This window comes from Pyxicephalus adspersus, chromosome 11 (assembly GCF_032062135.1).
Source record: "Pyxicephalus adspersus chromosome 11, UCB_Pads_2.0, whole genome shotgun sequence".
NCBI lineage: Eukaryota > Metazoa > Chordata > Amphibia > Anura > Pyxicephalidae > Pyxicephalus > Pyxicephalus adspersus.
This window is the reverse complement of record NC_092868.1, coordinates 59714733-59730206: the sequence shown is the minus strand read 5'-3', so window position 1 is coordinate 59730206 and position 15474 is coordinate 59714733. Positions and strand designations below refer to the sequence as shown.

General features: G+C 41.9%; 1 protein-coding gene across 1 annotated transcript in view; it reads right to left on the bottom strand.

Annotated features, from left to right (window-relative positions):
* The window catches only part of FLI1 (Fli-1 proto-oncogene, ETS transcription factor), a 64151-nt gene extending 60089 nt beyond the window's left edge, over positions 1-4062 (bottom strand). The window contains exon 1 of the mRNA XM_072425513.1: positions 3934-4062. The gene's annotated coding sequence lies outside the window, so the exon portion shown is untranslated. The remainder of the gene's footprint in view (positions 1-3933) is intronic.
* Positions 4063-15474: the final 11412 nt, after the last annotated feature.

The following is a 15474-nucleotide window of genomic DNA, read 5'->3' as shown; positions in this document are numbered from 1 at the left end:
GGTAGGCATGGTAGGGATGGGTTGGAATGGGTAGGGATGGTAGGGATAGGTAGGCATGGTAGGGATGGTTGGGATGGGTTGGGATGAGTGAATAGGAGCGGAGGAGTCCCCCCCAATGAAGAGTTCTCATTCTTCTAGATCGTGTTTTTCATTCATACAGAGGGGTCACCTAAGCCGCACGTTGTATGGAAATGAATGCAATCTGCGGACTTGTTGGAGGTTGGGAATCTGACAGATTGAGGTAACAGTTCTCATCTTACTCAGTCTGGAGCGAGATGCCGCAAACGTGGGAGCCAGATGTGGCCCCAAACTCTGCTCTGTTTACATTCTTACAACTGTTGTGGAAAAATCCTACAATGTAAAATTCACCAGGGGTGTTAAATGGGAAGAAACAACTTGGCCTGGCTGTGTCTGGGGGGAAATATAGTGCTCAGAACTATTTCTCTTGGATTGGTTCGCTGCTGTTCTCTGCCACTCACATTCTGCGTATGAATGGAGAGGATCTGAGAGAGACACAGATATGTGAGTCCCATCTATTGGATCCATACATTGGAGGAATCAGGAGGAATTCATGATATAATGTGATGACCGCTACCTGGACCACCCTGGGGGCCATCTGTGGCTAATAGGAAAAAAAAAGCAATTTACTTAAAGTAATTTTAAACCCAATCATTAGGCTCTCAGACGTGTTACCAACATTTCAAAAGTCATTTTACATTTTTTAAAACTGCAGCTTTTGGTAAAATAATCCATAGGTGTTGTGTAGGTCCTTTCCTATATATGTGGTATATGGTGACCATGTCCTCGTATTCCTGTTGTGCTCCTGTGTTTTCACACTGTCACATTTTCCCCTGTTGTGGAATTTAGGTGACCATTTTAACACACATTGCTCATTTATGATCCACAGTTGTCACCTTCAGGAAATTAGTGAGGTGCAGCCGACATTGGAGTGAGTGCATGGAAGCGAAAGGTCGTTACAAAGAGTGTGCATGCTCCTCGGAACGTAGCAAACTAAGAAGAACATTTAAGAAGCAGAGCTGATAAAAAGGCCAATAAAAAAGAATTGGTTTCCCTAGAAAAAAGCCTGGGAAAAAGGGGGGTTGATACACTGTGTGCAATGCCAGCTCCATAAAGACATGGCGTCACCAGATTGGTGTGGAAGAACTTGAGTGCACAGAGGCCTGACCTCAACCCTACTAAACACGTTTGGGATGAATTGGAACAGTGAGCCAGGTCTTCCCATTCAACATCAGTACCTGACCTCACCAATAGGGGACAAATCCCCACCTTCAGTACCTGACCTCACCAATTGGGCCAAATCCCCACAATCAGTACCTGACCTTACCAATAGAGCCAAATCCCAACAATCAGTACCTGACCTCACCAATGGGGGCAAATCCCCACCCTCAGTACCTGACCTCACCATAAGGGGATAAATCCCCACCTTCAGTACCTGACCTCACAAATGGGAGCAAATCCCCTCCTTCAGTACCTGACCTCACAAATGGGAGCAAATCCCCTCCTTCAGTACCTGACCTTCAGTACCTGACCTCACAAATGGGAGCAAATCCCCTCCTTCAGTACCTGACCTCACAAATGGGAGCAAATCCCCTCCTTCAGTACCTGACCTCACCAATAGGGGACAAATCCCCACCTTTAGTACCTGACCTCACCAATAGGGTACAAATCCCCACCTTCAGTACTTGACCTCACCAATAGGGGACAAATCCCCACAATCAGTACCTGATCTCACCAATGGGGCAAATACCCACCACCAGTACCCGACCTCACCAATGGGGGCAAATCCCCACCATCAGTACCTGACCTCACCAATAGGGGGCAAATCCCCACCATCAGTACCTGACCTCACCAGAGGACACACATTCCCATAGGCATAAACCAAAATCTTGTGGAAAGCCCTACTGGAAGACTGTGGGATGTTTTAGTCAGAAATGGGGACCAACTCCATGTTTCTGGCCATAGCATTGCATTGGGAGACACCAACATATTGGTGTGTTGGTGGGATGTCTACAAACATTTGGCCATGAAGTGTATTTTCTAACCGGTTAGATTGGTATTTCTTTCCTATGTTTTTGGGTTCCTCTATATTTCTACCTTGGGGTGTAAGTTATTTGGTTCTTTCCCATCAGTAAGTTGAGCCGGTCCCAGCACATGTTATCGGATACACTTTCTTGTTCTCTCCTGGATGTGGTTAGATGTGCTGATTGTACACATGGTCCTATCTCCAGGCCGTACAGTGCTGAGGGATGTAAAGCTTTTTTCAGGTTCCATGTTTGTGAATTTTGTACATACAATTGTGTACCTGGGATCAGAATTTCAGAGTCTCATCTTCCATTCCAGAATCCTCTGTGGAGCACCTGATATCCATACACCAGGAGGATATGTCGGTCCTGCATTTCTCATCATGCAAATAATGTATTCCAGCAAGAAATGGAATATGACTCGCTGGAATGTGCATTAGCATGCAAATATATTCCACTGAAACAAGGAGAGCAAAGAAAAATATTTACCATTCTCTTAGGAGACATGGGGGACCTTCAGACCCCAAAACATAGAGCTCCTCATAGAGAGACTACAGAGAAAGATTTGGTCTGAATTATTACAGCAAATAAAATGAAATGGACACCATAGGCTGTGTGTGAGAGAATTCAGACAATCAAGTGACCAGAGACATTGTGAAGGTGACCAAGTTCATGGGGCATTGATTGGCTGAATTTAAATTCAGACCTCAGGATGCCAGGCCTAACCTTGTACTGATTTCTTCAGAATAGCAAGGAAACCATAAAATAGTGGCCTCTATCTTCTGTAGATAAGTTCAGGATGGTGGCCTCCATATTTTGTGAAGGGGCTAAGGATGGTGGGCTTCATCTGGAAAAGGTCAGCAACGGGTGGTCCATCTTGTACAGGTAACCTCAGGGTGGTGGCTTTCATCTGGTAAGGGTCAGCTAAGGGTGGTGCATGTTATACTGGTAACCTCAGGATAATGGCCTCTATCATGGGCAGTTGGGGTTGAGGTTAGGGATGGTGGCCTCCATATTGTAAAGATGACATCTGAATGTTCAGGCTGATGGCCTCCATCTAATTCAGGTCATCTCATGATGATGGCCTCCATCTTAACAGGTCATCTTATGATGATGGTCTCCATCTAATTCAGGTCATCTCATAATGATGGTCTCCATCTTATTCAGGTCATCTCATGATGATGGTCTCCATCTAATTCAGTTCATCTCATAATGATGGTCTCCATCTAATTCAGGTCATCTTATGATGGTGGCCTCCATCTAATGCAGGAAAGCTCGGTATTATGGCTTACATCTCGTGCAGACAAACTCATGATGTTGCCCTCTATCTTTTGCAAGTAACCAGAGGACATTGACATTCATCTTGTGAGTTTGGAATTGCAGCTTTCATTTTGTGCAGAAGAATTCACGGCGACAGCCTCCACCTATTCCACTGACCTCAAAATAACAGTTTCATCTTCATCAGGTGATAATTTCTGGTGGAGAATGGCTTCCCTGGATTGGGTGTTCCTGTATTCTTTAATAGAATTTGAACACTGTGCTCACCCCTCCAGCAGGGTTTACATCAAATTCCTTTTTATCTACATTGTACACGTACATGGGACTGAGGTGGGGGGACCTTAATACACACAGATGGTTTTCATTGCTGAAAATGGATTAACAGGATTCTCAGATTCAATGCAGCTGCAGCCAGAGAGACAGTTTGATGTTCATCTGGTCACACTTGTACAACGAGCAGGACTATTGCTCCATAAAAGTGCTCTGGGTATCACTGCCTAATACAAAGGCCTTTTATACAATGCCATTCACCATGACACAGGAGGAAGCACACACGTATCTTACACCCTGAATTAGCGTCTCCTGATATCATAAATTACAGCGCACTCCATACCTGACCGTCCCATTGTCACCAGACAAGTGCTGACTTTAGGCAGGTCCCAGGCCTGGAGTTCTCTTGTCTGCTTCTGGGCGATGGGTTGAGATTTGTGTTTTGGGTATTGCAGATCATCTGTCAGGGTATTCATAGAAGTGAGGCTTTCTGTACCGAGGAAATCATATGTTTGCACAATCTGCATGCCGCAGTGCCAGATAATATCTAAACAATGGTTACAGGTACAGGAAGTGTTGTAAGTGTCACAACAACAAACTTACAAATTCCATCTGCAATTATCATGACGTTTAAATAAACTTTTAGTTTAAATCAGCTGAATTCTTTCCAGGAGCACCAAAACAGAAGTGCAAGTACAAAGCGTTACAGACGCTTTAACGCAGCCACAGACACTTTCTGCAGATAACAAAGCCTATCACCTGCCAGCATGCTGCAAAGGAATACTCTTGCGGAAGCAGAGTTCTTTAATCAGTTGATAGGATGATCTTTCCTGGAAATAGATTTCACAATTTTGCTCATCTTAGACTGAAAGAAAGGGATCAGACGAGTGGTAAAAATTCAACATTTGGCAGATTTCTTTGTGAATACCTATAGGTTCAGTCTGGGAAACAATCTGAATATTAATAACATATTAAACTTGCAAAAAAAGCTATTTATTTTAAGTCAATTATAGTCCATCTGTGGGCATCGAAAGCCCAAAACTTAGGAGCCAAAGAAACAAGTGGCGGGTAAGTTGGATTGTCGTGAAATGCTGACATGGCGCCATATGCACTGGGTATAGAGAAGACTCAGCTCTTCAGAATATTCACATTTTGTTGCTTTGCTACCTGTAATTAATATTTTCCCTGCTGTAGTTACTGAATGTGACTTATATTATCCAAGTGAAAAATAGAATAGGAATAAATCATGATAAATAGAAAGGAAACAGAATCACTGGGATGGATAAAGGATACCCCCCACCCCCCGGAATATTCTTTCACCAAACTTACCCATCTAGACTCAGTTTTTGCCCCCTCTTCTGTCAGATTGGTTGGTGACCATCACTGGACTGCAAGCTAAGAGTCATTCCACAGATTTATATAGGGTGTAAGTTTGGGCTTTGACTAGGCCACACAAGGGAATTCACTTTTTATCCCCTCCGATGATGTGTGGTCATTGTTGCTGTGTGTTTCGAGCCATTGTCATGATGGAAGTTGAACCTTCTTCCCACTGATAGAGGGCAGCATATTTTCCTCAAGAATTTGCTGGTATTTTGCCCCATTCTGACAAGTGCCCCAGTCCTTGCTGCAGAGAAATCCCCCAGGATGTTTTACTGTAGGTATGAAATACTTTGGATGGCATCTGTATTGGCATTCTAGCAGATTTACTGTTTGGAGTTGGGGCCAAATAAATGCATTTTGGTCTCATCTGATCAGAACACCTTTACTCACATAGAATCTTTGAGGTGCCTTTTGGCAAAGCTCAATCAAGATTCAATTTGGCCTTTTTTGAGATATGACGACCCTCCCACACAACCTCAGTGATATTGTAATCACATGCACACAATGACCACCCTTTGCCATAAATTTCTGTAACTTCTTCATAGTTGCCATAGACCTCTTGGTAGCCTCTCCGACCAGTTCCCTCCTCGCTCCTCGATGTAGTTTGGAATGACGGCCTGATTCAGGGAAGGTCCTCATAGTACCAAACATTGTCTACTGGGCTCCTAGAGATTAATTCTCAGTATTCATCTCTTCATCTTCTGACTTGTGACTTCCACAACTTCATCCCCGAGATCTTTTGGCCCTGCCTGGCCACCCAGAGTTGATTGTTTGCTTTCTGCTGCCTCACCAAGTACTGGAAAGCTCCAGGAATTGCTGTTTTTTCTGAAATAGTCAAAATTAAGGTTGATTATAGGTGGAAGACAATTATAAGCTTGGTCTGCAATGGGGATTAGTTACACCTGGGTGAGACTTTTTAGAAAGCGGGTGATCATGTTTTTTAGTTTTTTATTTCTAGTCTGTTACTTTTAAATCTTTCACATGGATATTATAAGTTGCATTAAATAAATACAGCGTTGTATGTGTAAATTTGTATGGCTGCAGAAGGGGTGAATGGGCTGCGTACTCCATTTGTAAATATGGCAACGCTTTCTCTATTCAGGTAAATGGAGTTTGTATTCATCATGTTAATGTAATTATAATGCAGTGGTGAGATCACAGATTACCTCCATACAAAATCTGTTTGTCCTCTTATAAGTCCGGCGTTATAAAATTAATCAAATATTAGAAAATTGGGATTAAAGGAGTACAGTACCTATTAATAAAAGGTGGACTTATTCTGAAAATGATATTGTACATTGTGACTTCAGGAATAAATTCATGCGTATCTGTAAAGTCATTGAGATCTTTAATATAAAGAAAATTTTGTGATTTTCTCCATGGACTCCTCATCCAGGCCAAGTTGGGTGGCAGAGAAAAGCAAATCTGTTTCCTACAACATCTGACCGGGATTTAGTTTGCTTTGGGTGATTTGCTCTCTCATAGCTGTATATTATATTTCCTTCATCCCGTATATTATATTTATATATCAGTGCTGTACAATGTCTGACCATATGTAACATGTCTTTGCTTTAATAACACACGGAGGCCCCGACGGCCGGCTGTAAATTACCCGTTTGAAGACGCAGACGTTATAAGCAAATTTTTATCTCTGACCTGTAACTTGCTACATAAATATTCCATCGTCAAATATATGACAAGTTTATGGGGCAAAGTTTTCTGCAAATCGTTCCTGGTGGGGCAGATCCAGTTACACTTGGGCAGATGTGTTATTTCTGATTTACTTGTAAAGATCAGCATTGCAGGAGGCGCAGACCCCTTACCCCAAAGTGTCCAAATATCTCACAATTCCAAATGTTATCTTCTGGTAATGACAATGTAACAAACATTTCCTTTCTGTATTATTACCTCCCCCTCCCCCACATTCCATTGATCCAACCAGGAAAATGTATTATCTTGTACAGCGGTGAACATTGATTCATTCAGGAAGTTTTGGTGATACCTTATAATAACCTAGGATGGGAGCTTTTAGGGTATTGTAAGTACCCCCCCCCCTCCCCCCATAGACCTTATAAAATCTCTGGAAGGGATCCAAGTTATTCCCAAAGCTTTCCTCTTTAATAAGAAAGTCTATGAGCCCCACATTGGAACAAAGAGAGCCCCAGTAGCTCTCACATAGCAGCACCTGGAAGATTCACCTCCAGTGAATGTTTTCTGAATGTTAGATTCACTACCGCTTTCGAAATACACCCCCACATTGTATACATCCAGACAATCAGTAAAACACAGGCAAGGTATTTGTAAAAACCAAATAGATTTTAAAGGGAGTCGGGGACATTTCCCTCCATTGTTCTGGTAACAATGTATACAATATAATTGTATATTGAAGTTCTTTTTATCCTGGAAGCATTGGTAGCCAAGACACATTGAGGGTGAACCTCCCCAACCAAGAAGCACCAAAGGTGAATCTCCTCAGCCAGGACATATCAAGGATGAATCTCTCCAACTAGGACAAGGCTGTCAAACTCTGGCCCGGGGGCCAAATCTGGCCCGCAACATGATGATGTCACTATTACAATTCCCTAGGTCTATAAAACAGTCCAATGTGGGGCCACGCATAGGCAGAGAGGCCGCTGGTCTATAGACATGAGTGATGCCGGGAATTGTAGTAGCGGCGCTATTTCAATGCAGCGGCGGGCCAGCTGCAATTCATATTTAGGGTTCTTTTGGGGGCCAAAATAAATCCTAAATATGAATTGTAGCTGGCCCGCTGCTGCTTTAAAATAGCGCCACTTCTACAATTCCCGGCATCACTCATGTCTATAGACCAGCAGCCTCTCTGCCTATGCGTGGCCCCGCATTGGACTGTTTTATTGACGCAGGGAATTGTAGTGGAGGTGCTATTTCTCTATTATAAGCTTGTTCCAGATTGAATATTAGGCAAAACCTCTTTGTTTCCATAAGAAAACAAACTAGGACCCCTAGGACATTAGGGGTCTGATTTATTAAAGCTCTCCAAGGCTGGAGAAGATAGAATATCATGGGAAAACCTGAGTGAACCCACAAACCTGGAATAGATCTGGTCCAAGAATGGTTGTGAACTAAAGAAGCGTTACCTAGTCAGGGATCTTCATTGTACAGTTATTGGTCCATATGTCCCATGATAGTAGAATGGGCGTGACCATACACAAATATTGCACTGTATTAGCTGCCATTTTGAAATTCACATTAATACAGCTTTCGTTTCTTTATTTCACAACCAATCTTATCTACTTTGGAGTGGCAACCATTAACATTTACATTGGAAAGATTGCTTGCATCACTCCTAACTTTCTTCTGGTCCAAAAATGGCAAATGATTTTCAAGCAATCCTATCCAGGTTTGCTAGATCACCCAGGTTTTCCCATGATAGTCTCTAGTCTCTTCAGTCTTGAAGAGCTTTAATAAATCAGACCCAAAGAGTGCAAATCTTCCCAACCAGGACAGACTGAGAATTCATCCATCATGAGTGAGTCTCTAAAAACAGAACAAATCAAGGATGAATCTCTCCAAGCAGAACACAGAGAAGGTGAATCTCTCTAACCAGGACACAGAAAGTAATTGACATGTTATGTTACTGTAATGTAAAAATGCTGCACCGGATGAATCTCTTCCCTACAAGTCTGCACAGAACTCAAACCCTGATGAAGGCTGGTATATCCCAAAACGTGTCGCCTATTGAATATTTTATTTCCTTAAATTCATAAAATACTCTGACTTTTATTACAATATATTTTTGTTTTATGATGAGATTTAGACTCCCAGATTCACTCATCATCCGCTCATACAACCAAGGCAAATAACCTTCACCCAATACATAGAAGAAATAAGAATTGTGTTACATTGAAAACAGGATGTTTCATTACATGAACAATGTTTTCTTCCTGCTGTTACTTTGGTGTCTTTATAGTTTCTATTCACCTATTTACAGTATTACAATGGAAGGAAACCGTGTGTGACCCCCCTGCCCCCCACCCACTAAACAGATGATTTCACAATTCCCAAATGTTTTCCTCTGCCAGGAATGATCATACCAGGAAGGGAGGGGGGGACTAAAACTACAAAAACTGACATAAAATGATAAAATGTAATTACACCGCATCATCAGTTCACCGAATTGCACCGATATCTGTCTGGTTTACCCAAATTCTACTAAAATCTGCTCATTAAAACACTGAAATGAGTGATGAACTCAGCATACCCATGACCCAGTTGGACAAAAAGAATCAAATTTTGTATAGGTTGCACTTTTTTGATGTGTTTTAGGTAAAAGGAGTTCGTGTGAAACCTCTGGCTTGCTCTTAAAAAAACACCCCAAACCCCTTTAAAGTGGACGTAAATCTAGAAGTACACCAATATTATTAATAAACAAGATTTAAATAGTCCTGTATATTATATAGGGGTTTCAGATACAGACAGTGACACCGGAGGAGGACCCTGGCCCGAAGAGCTTACAATCTAGGAGGTGGGGGAAGTATCACACAATAGGAGGGGGATATGGAATGGTGGGAAGTAGTGAGGGTTTAGGAGACAGAAGGAGGTAAAATGTCTCGCTGTATGCAGTTATTTAAGCCAATCCATTTCTTGTGAATCTCTTGCTAAGTTTTGATTCTGTCAGGATTTCTATTTCTTGACAACATGCGCCTACAATAAGCCTTCGAGTTGTGAGTGTTGTTATGTGACCTCCAAACTTGGTCATTGAGCTGACAATCTAATAGACCGACCCCCAAATGTAGGTGCTGATTTTCTCCCTGGTATTGCTGCATTGCACCCCCTCTGTGTTCTGGTGACCTCTGCTTGTATTATAGATGAGATATCCTGAATCTGCCCACTGCACGGTTCCCCAAACATATATATGTAGATTGTGAAGCTTCTGCGGTGTCACCAGTAATATACAATCCTTCTCTATTCATCATTCAGATCCCAAGTCTAAAGACTTGTACAGTTTTCCCTCCATTGTTGGAGTCTCCAGCTCAGAGGTGACAGAGCACACACCACAGACCCTGCCAGTCCCCGCACACCTGTCCATTGCTGACCCCATGCAGTAAACTCCGCAGACCTCGCTTATTGCAATTTAATGCGCATGCTGCTTTTATGATGTGTTCTGTTACTGGGAGCAATATGGGTCATCGCTCTGAGGAGTGTCACCGACTCCCACAAACCTTTGTATGATGGATGGACAAGGAGGGACCGGAAATAAATGTGGGATATGATATGGGGTCAGTGCAGGGGGGGGGGGGGCAGGACAAAATCTTATTCTTGTTCATATAGGAAATGTGATTTTATATGTATCTGTTACTAACATATTTTATTTGCGATGAATCGGAATAAAATTACTTTCTATACTATAATGATAAAGGAACAATAATATTATTAATATTATTAATGTAACCACAAGGACTGAACTACAGCTAAGTTAAAGCAGAACCTTAATGGCTAACATTTGCCGGCTTTTTGTAGAAATTACTTTTTTAAGTTTATTCCAAAAAGAAAGTTTTATTCTTTCAATGATTTTTAGCAATACACTGAGGACCGTATTTATTAAACAGACATTTCCTCAAACATTCCCTCATGGGAATCTTCCAGGGCCATGTGTTTTAATGACAGTAATTGATTCTCACTAGGGAATGTTGGAGGGAATATCAGATTCACCGCTTTATAAATAGAGCTCTCAGTGTGGTGCATCTGTAAGGTGTAGAAGTTATATCATCAAGTTAGAAGAAGGAGACCAGAAGAAGAGAATGATAACATGGGCACGGTAGGGATTGGGTGAATGTGGGGAGCACCCATCTAATGTGTTATATTGAGTCAGAATGATGCCTTGGACCTGAAATTAAATCTTTCCAAGATTGGAGATGATACAACGGTCATAGGAAACCTGGGTGATCCAGCAAACCTGGATTGGAATTGATCCAGGAATGAAAACATTGATAACAAATGATTTTCAAGAAATCCATTCCAGGTTTGCTGGATTACCCAGGTTCTCCTATGACCGTTGTATATTCTCCAGTCTTGGAGAGCTTTAATAAATCAGGCCCATCGTGGCAAATTCTGGTCATCCCTTCTGTGGCCTAACTATGCAAACAGAAGATTCCATGAATGAATAACAATGGAGGACGGTGATGTTTTTTCACCTGTTTGCTCCCAGCCACAGCTGTGTGTTGGGTAATACAACGCCAATGTAATAAAAGAATAGGGACCCATTCACTGTAATCAGGGTGAATATTCACATATAGGAAGACTTAGGTGAAGGTGCCAATGATATAACTGGAGGGAAGTTCTCAGACCAGACAAATATCTTCCATTCTGAAAAGTTCTGTTCTGGATAAATATTTTCTAGACATTAATAATATTTAAAGTGTAAAGCAGAAACATTTTGTTGATTTAGATAATAATTAGGAATGGGATAAATCTTCCATCAGATTCTTATTTCCTGTCTTTGATCCATTAGGGAGATTTTCCTTCACTTCCTGTCCTTGAGTCACAACGCAAATATCTTTAATTTACACCGGAGAGCTCCCTGTACAATAATGTGCCCGGTCTATAATTTGCAACAATGCTCCTGTATATGGTGGTGTTATTAATGAGTTGAATTTCCTACAGAAAAATGGAAACATTTCAGTTGGTTTGGGGTTGATGAGGCGAATGGAAATTTCATTTTATACAATTTAAAGACATTTAAAGCTTTTTATAAATTTTAGACAAAGTGTGGGTGAATCTGTGCATCTTCAATTTGCCAAAAATTTTGCTGAGGCAAACATTGATCGATATCAATTCCTGCCCAATAGAAGAAGGTCAGACCTAGAAGAAGAGAATAATAACATGGCTGCGGTGGGGACTGGGTGAACCTGGGGAAGTAAGTGTGAGATAATGGACCTAATTTATTAAAGCTCTCCAAGGCTGGACAGGATACACTTTCATCAGTAAACCTGGATGATCCAGCAAACCTGGAATGGACCCGGTCCAAACAAACAAATATCAAATGACTTTGAAGAAATCTATTCCAGGTTTGCTGGATCACCCAGGTTCACTGATGAAAGTGTATCCTCTCTACCTTTGAAGAGCTTTAATAAATCAGGCCCAATGAGTCAGCAATGTCGAATTGATATTTGTTGAACTCCAACTTAGAAATAAATCTTAAGTCTAGGTGAAAAAGGCAGGAAAGGGGTCATGTGATGCTCCAGTCCCGAGGCTTTCTTCTCCTCCCGGTACAGGAGGATGGGGTCCTTCTTTGGGTGTTCACATGACTGCCAGTTTGACAATAACATTTTCTATTGGCTGTCCAGCGGTGGGACCCTCTCAGGATCCAGAAGAGTTTGCAGAATTGCCACCAAAGCAAGAGGACTGTTAGGGACGGTCCAGTGGACATCTGAGCTGCCCCGACTCTCTGGAATGGTCTCCTCGTCCTATTCATCTTGCTCCTACTTTCTGCTCATTTAAAACCAAACGCTTCACCCTCACCTACCCGTCTTCTTCTGTCTCCTAAACCCTCACTACTCACCCACCAATTCAAATCCCCCTCCTATTGTGTGATACGTCCCCCTCCTCCTAGATTGTAAGCTCTTCTGGTCAGGGTCCTCTCCTCCTCCTGTGTCACTGTCTGTATCTGTCATTTGTAACCCCTATTTATTGTACAGCGCTGCATAATATGTTGGCGCTATAAATATGTATAAATACTGTAAAATAATAATATAATAATCCCCCGATGACCCCGATAGGGGACTTTATATCTTAGAACAAAGCATGCAGGAAATTTTTGTATATTTCTAATTGTCGCACGCATTACAAAACATTCTGCAGCCAGAACATACGGTGTATAGGAGGTGCAGCAAGCTGGACGGTTGGAGCGATGAGTGATATTCTCTGATTATTGCTCTATCTTCATGTAATAAGATGAAATATTACTTTGGCCTCGCTGGTAATGTTATGTATGGAAGTGTCACAACATTTTGGGAGAACCTGAGAAAGATTGGGGGCCCTGCTGTCTGAGCCTCACATATTGAAACATTTTGTTTCCTAATAAGAGTGTTTAGGGGGAGAGGGTCAGGGGTCAGTCTCTGCGCCTACAGCCCCATTCTCTCTCCATGCTAGCTGAGGGGGAAAGAAAACATTTGACATTCCTCCAGATTTCAGGGCATTGCTATTAACCCCTTCCAGGCAGACACAGCAATTGTAAACCCAGATGTGCAATTCATAAAAAATGTTTCAAATAAATGACATTTTCCAGATATTAATATTTAGGCAAAATTTGCATCAAGCACAATAATCTGATTGTTATCACACTGATAGGTCGGGAGGGGATTGGGGATTTTGTTTTTTTTTTGCACCAATAATGCCTAACCCCAGCTAAAATATTCTTATATAAATATATTATACAATAGTGGCAAAGGTTACAGATACACTTTGTGTGCACCAAATGCCTTATCAGACTCAGATATGATGTTATTAAAGTAGCCATAGCATTATCACTATGTCTGTGCAGGGAGCAGGGCTATGGGAGGGGCCACTAAGCCCCACCCACTACAAGCTGTCTGCAAAAATTACATGGGGGCGGAGACAAGACCAGTCCCCCTGCACAAGGAAAGAGAGCAGCTGTGATCGGTCTTTATTACAGGAAGCTCCTGCATTTGTTCATACTGAACTGCTACATTGGTCTATAAGAATACACAAAGGACTTGAAACTATTGATTTTTACAAAAATCTCTGTATTTAAATAATATTTGTGTAGCCTGGAGTTTAGGGCCAAAGAGGAACTGAACTCCTGAAAGCCATGCATAAAGAAGCCAGGCTTCTTCTTCTTCTAGAAGCAGATATTTCAGTTATCAGGCTTCTGTACTAAGTCTCTGTATAGAGGCGGCCATCTTGGTACAGGCAGGGCTTTGCTTCCACATGTCAGAGCCTCCAGCAAGGAGAACAGTGAGCTGCATAATAGTGACATCATTAAAATAAAAAATAAATCTTTATAGATCATTTCTAGAGAGTTAGTGGTTAGGAAAAGAGAACTTGATCATAATGAATATCCTTAGCACTCATAGGGCCCCTGGGGTCCAATATGAATATTTCTAGTGATGGGGCTGTTGGAGCATAGGATTCAGCACATTTAGGAGAGAGATCCGGTGGTAATCTGTCGTCAGACTGAGACATCAAGGAATGTTGTTTCTCCAGCATTGTCCATCCTTTCATTGTCTGCGATTTCACGAGTTCTGTAAATTGTACAAAACTTTACTAGTAACACAAACCAAGAAATAAATCAATTCTACAACTTGGGGCCAATCAAATTATCAGTTTATGGAGCTAACACATCTTTATGAGATGGAAATGGACAGAAGGGGCCTGATTTCTCCAAGACTGGAGAGGATACACTTTTATCAGTGAACCTGGGTGATCCAGAAAACCTGGAATGGATCTGGTCAAGGATTACAAATATTTTCTAACAAATAGCAAATTCATTTAAGGTTTGCTGGATCACCCAGGTTCACTGAAGAAGGTGTATCCTCTCCAGGCTTAGGGAACTTTAATAAATCAAGGCCCCCAGGTCCATGGACTGAATTCTCCGGTGATTTAGGTCTGTGGCCCTCACGGGGTCTCAGACTTGTCACTCTCCAGCAATGTCTGGGACCTTATGAATAATTAGTGGGGGGGGGGGGGTGTTTAATGTTCAGTGTCAAGGTCCTGGGACAAGAAGTTATTTATTGAGGCCTCGGAGCTATGGGTTCCAAGGATCATTCATCATCCAACTTCTGGGGCAAAACCTGCAGAAAATGCTGAAAGGGAAGCCATCGATTGTTTTCTTTCTGTTACTCACACTTGTTTGTCAGCTGACATGTTGACGAATGGCGGCAATCAGACGCTCAGATCCGACTGCACGAAAATACAACCAAATATCAGTCCGAGGACTTTGCTGCTTCTTTATTGGAGGGATTCACATTGTAATATACAGAATGAGCTGAATACTGGAAATCATTGTTATTAATAAACGGGATTTATATAGCACAAACATATTACGCAGCGCTGTACATTACATAGGGGTTACAAATGACAGAAAGTGACACAGGAGGAGGGGAGCACCCTGACCCGAAGAGCTTACAATCTAGGAGGTGGGGAAATATCACACAATAGGAGAGGGATATGGAATGGTGGGAAGTAGTGAGGGTTTAGGGGACAGAAGAAGATGGGTAGGTGAGGGGGAAGCGTTGGGTTTTGAGGACTCTTAGGAGCAGAAAGTAGGAGCAAGCCGAATAGGAGGAAGACAATTCTATTCACTGAGGAAAAATAATCACAACTTTTTGTTCTGTATTTGGGGTGGGGGGGGTTATTTAGGATAGATGAATTTAATAAATTTAGGGGTTCATTTATAGAGCAGAAAAAGTAAAATTCAGCAAACATTTGGTGGTGAATCAGTCACTGTTATCTAATACACATACACACTGCAGATTCACTTGCAGATACGCTGAATGTCAGATTC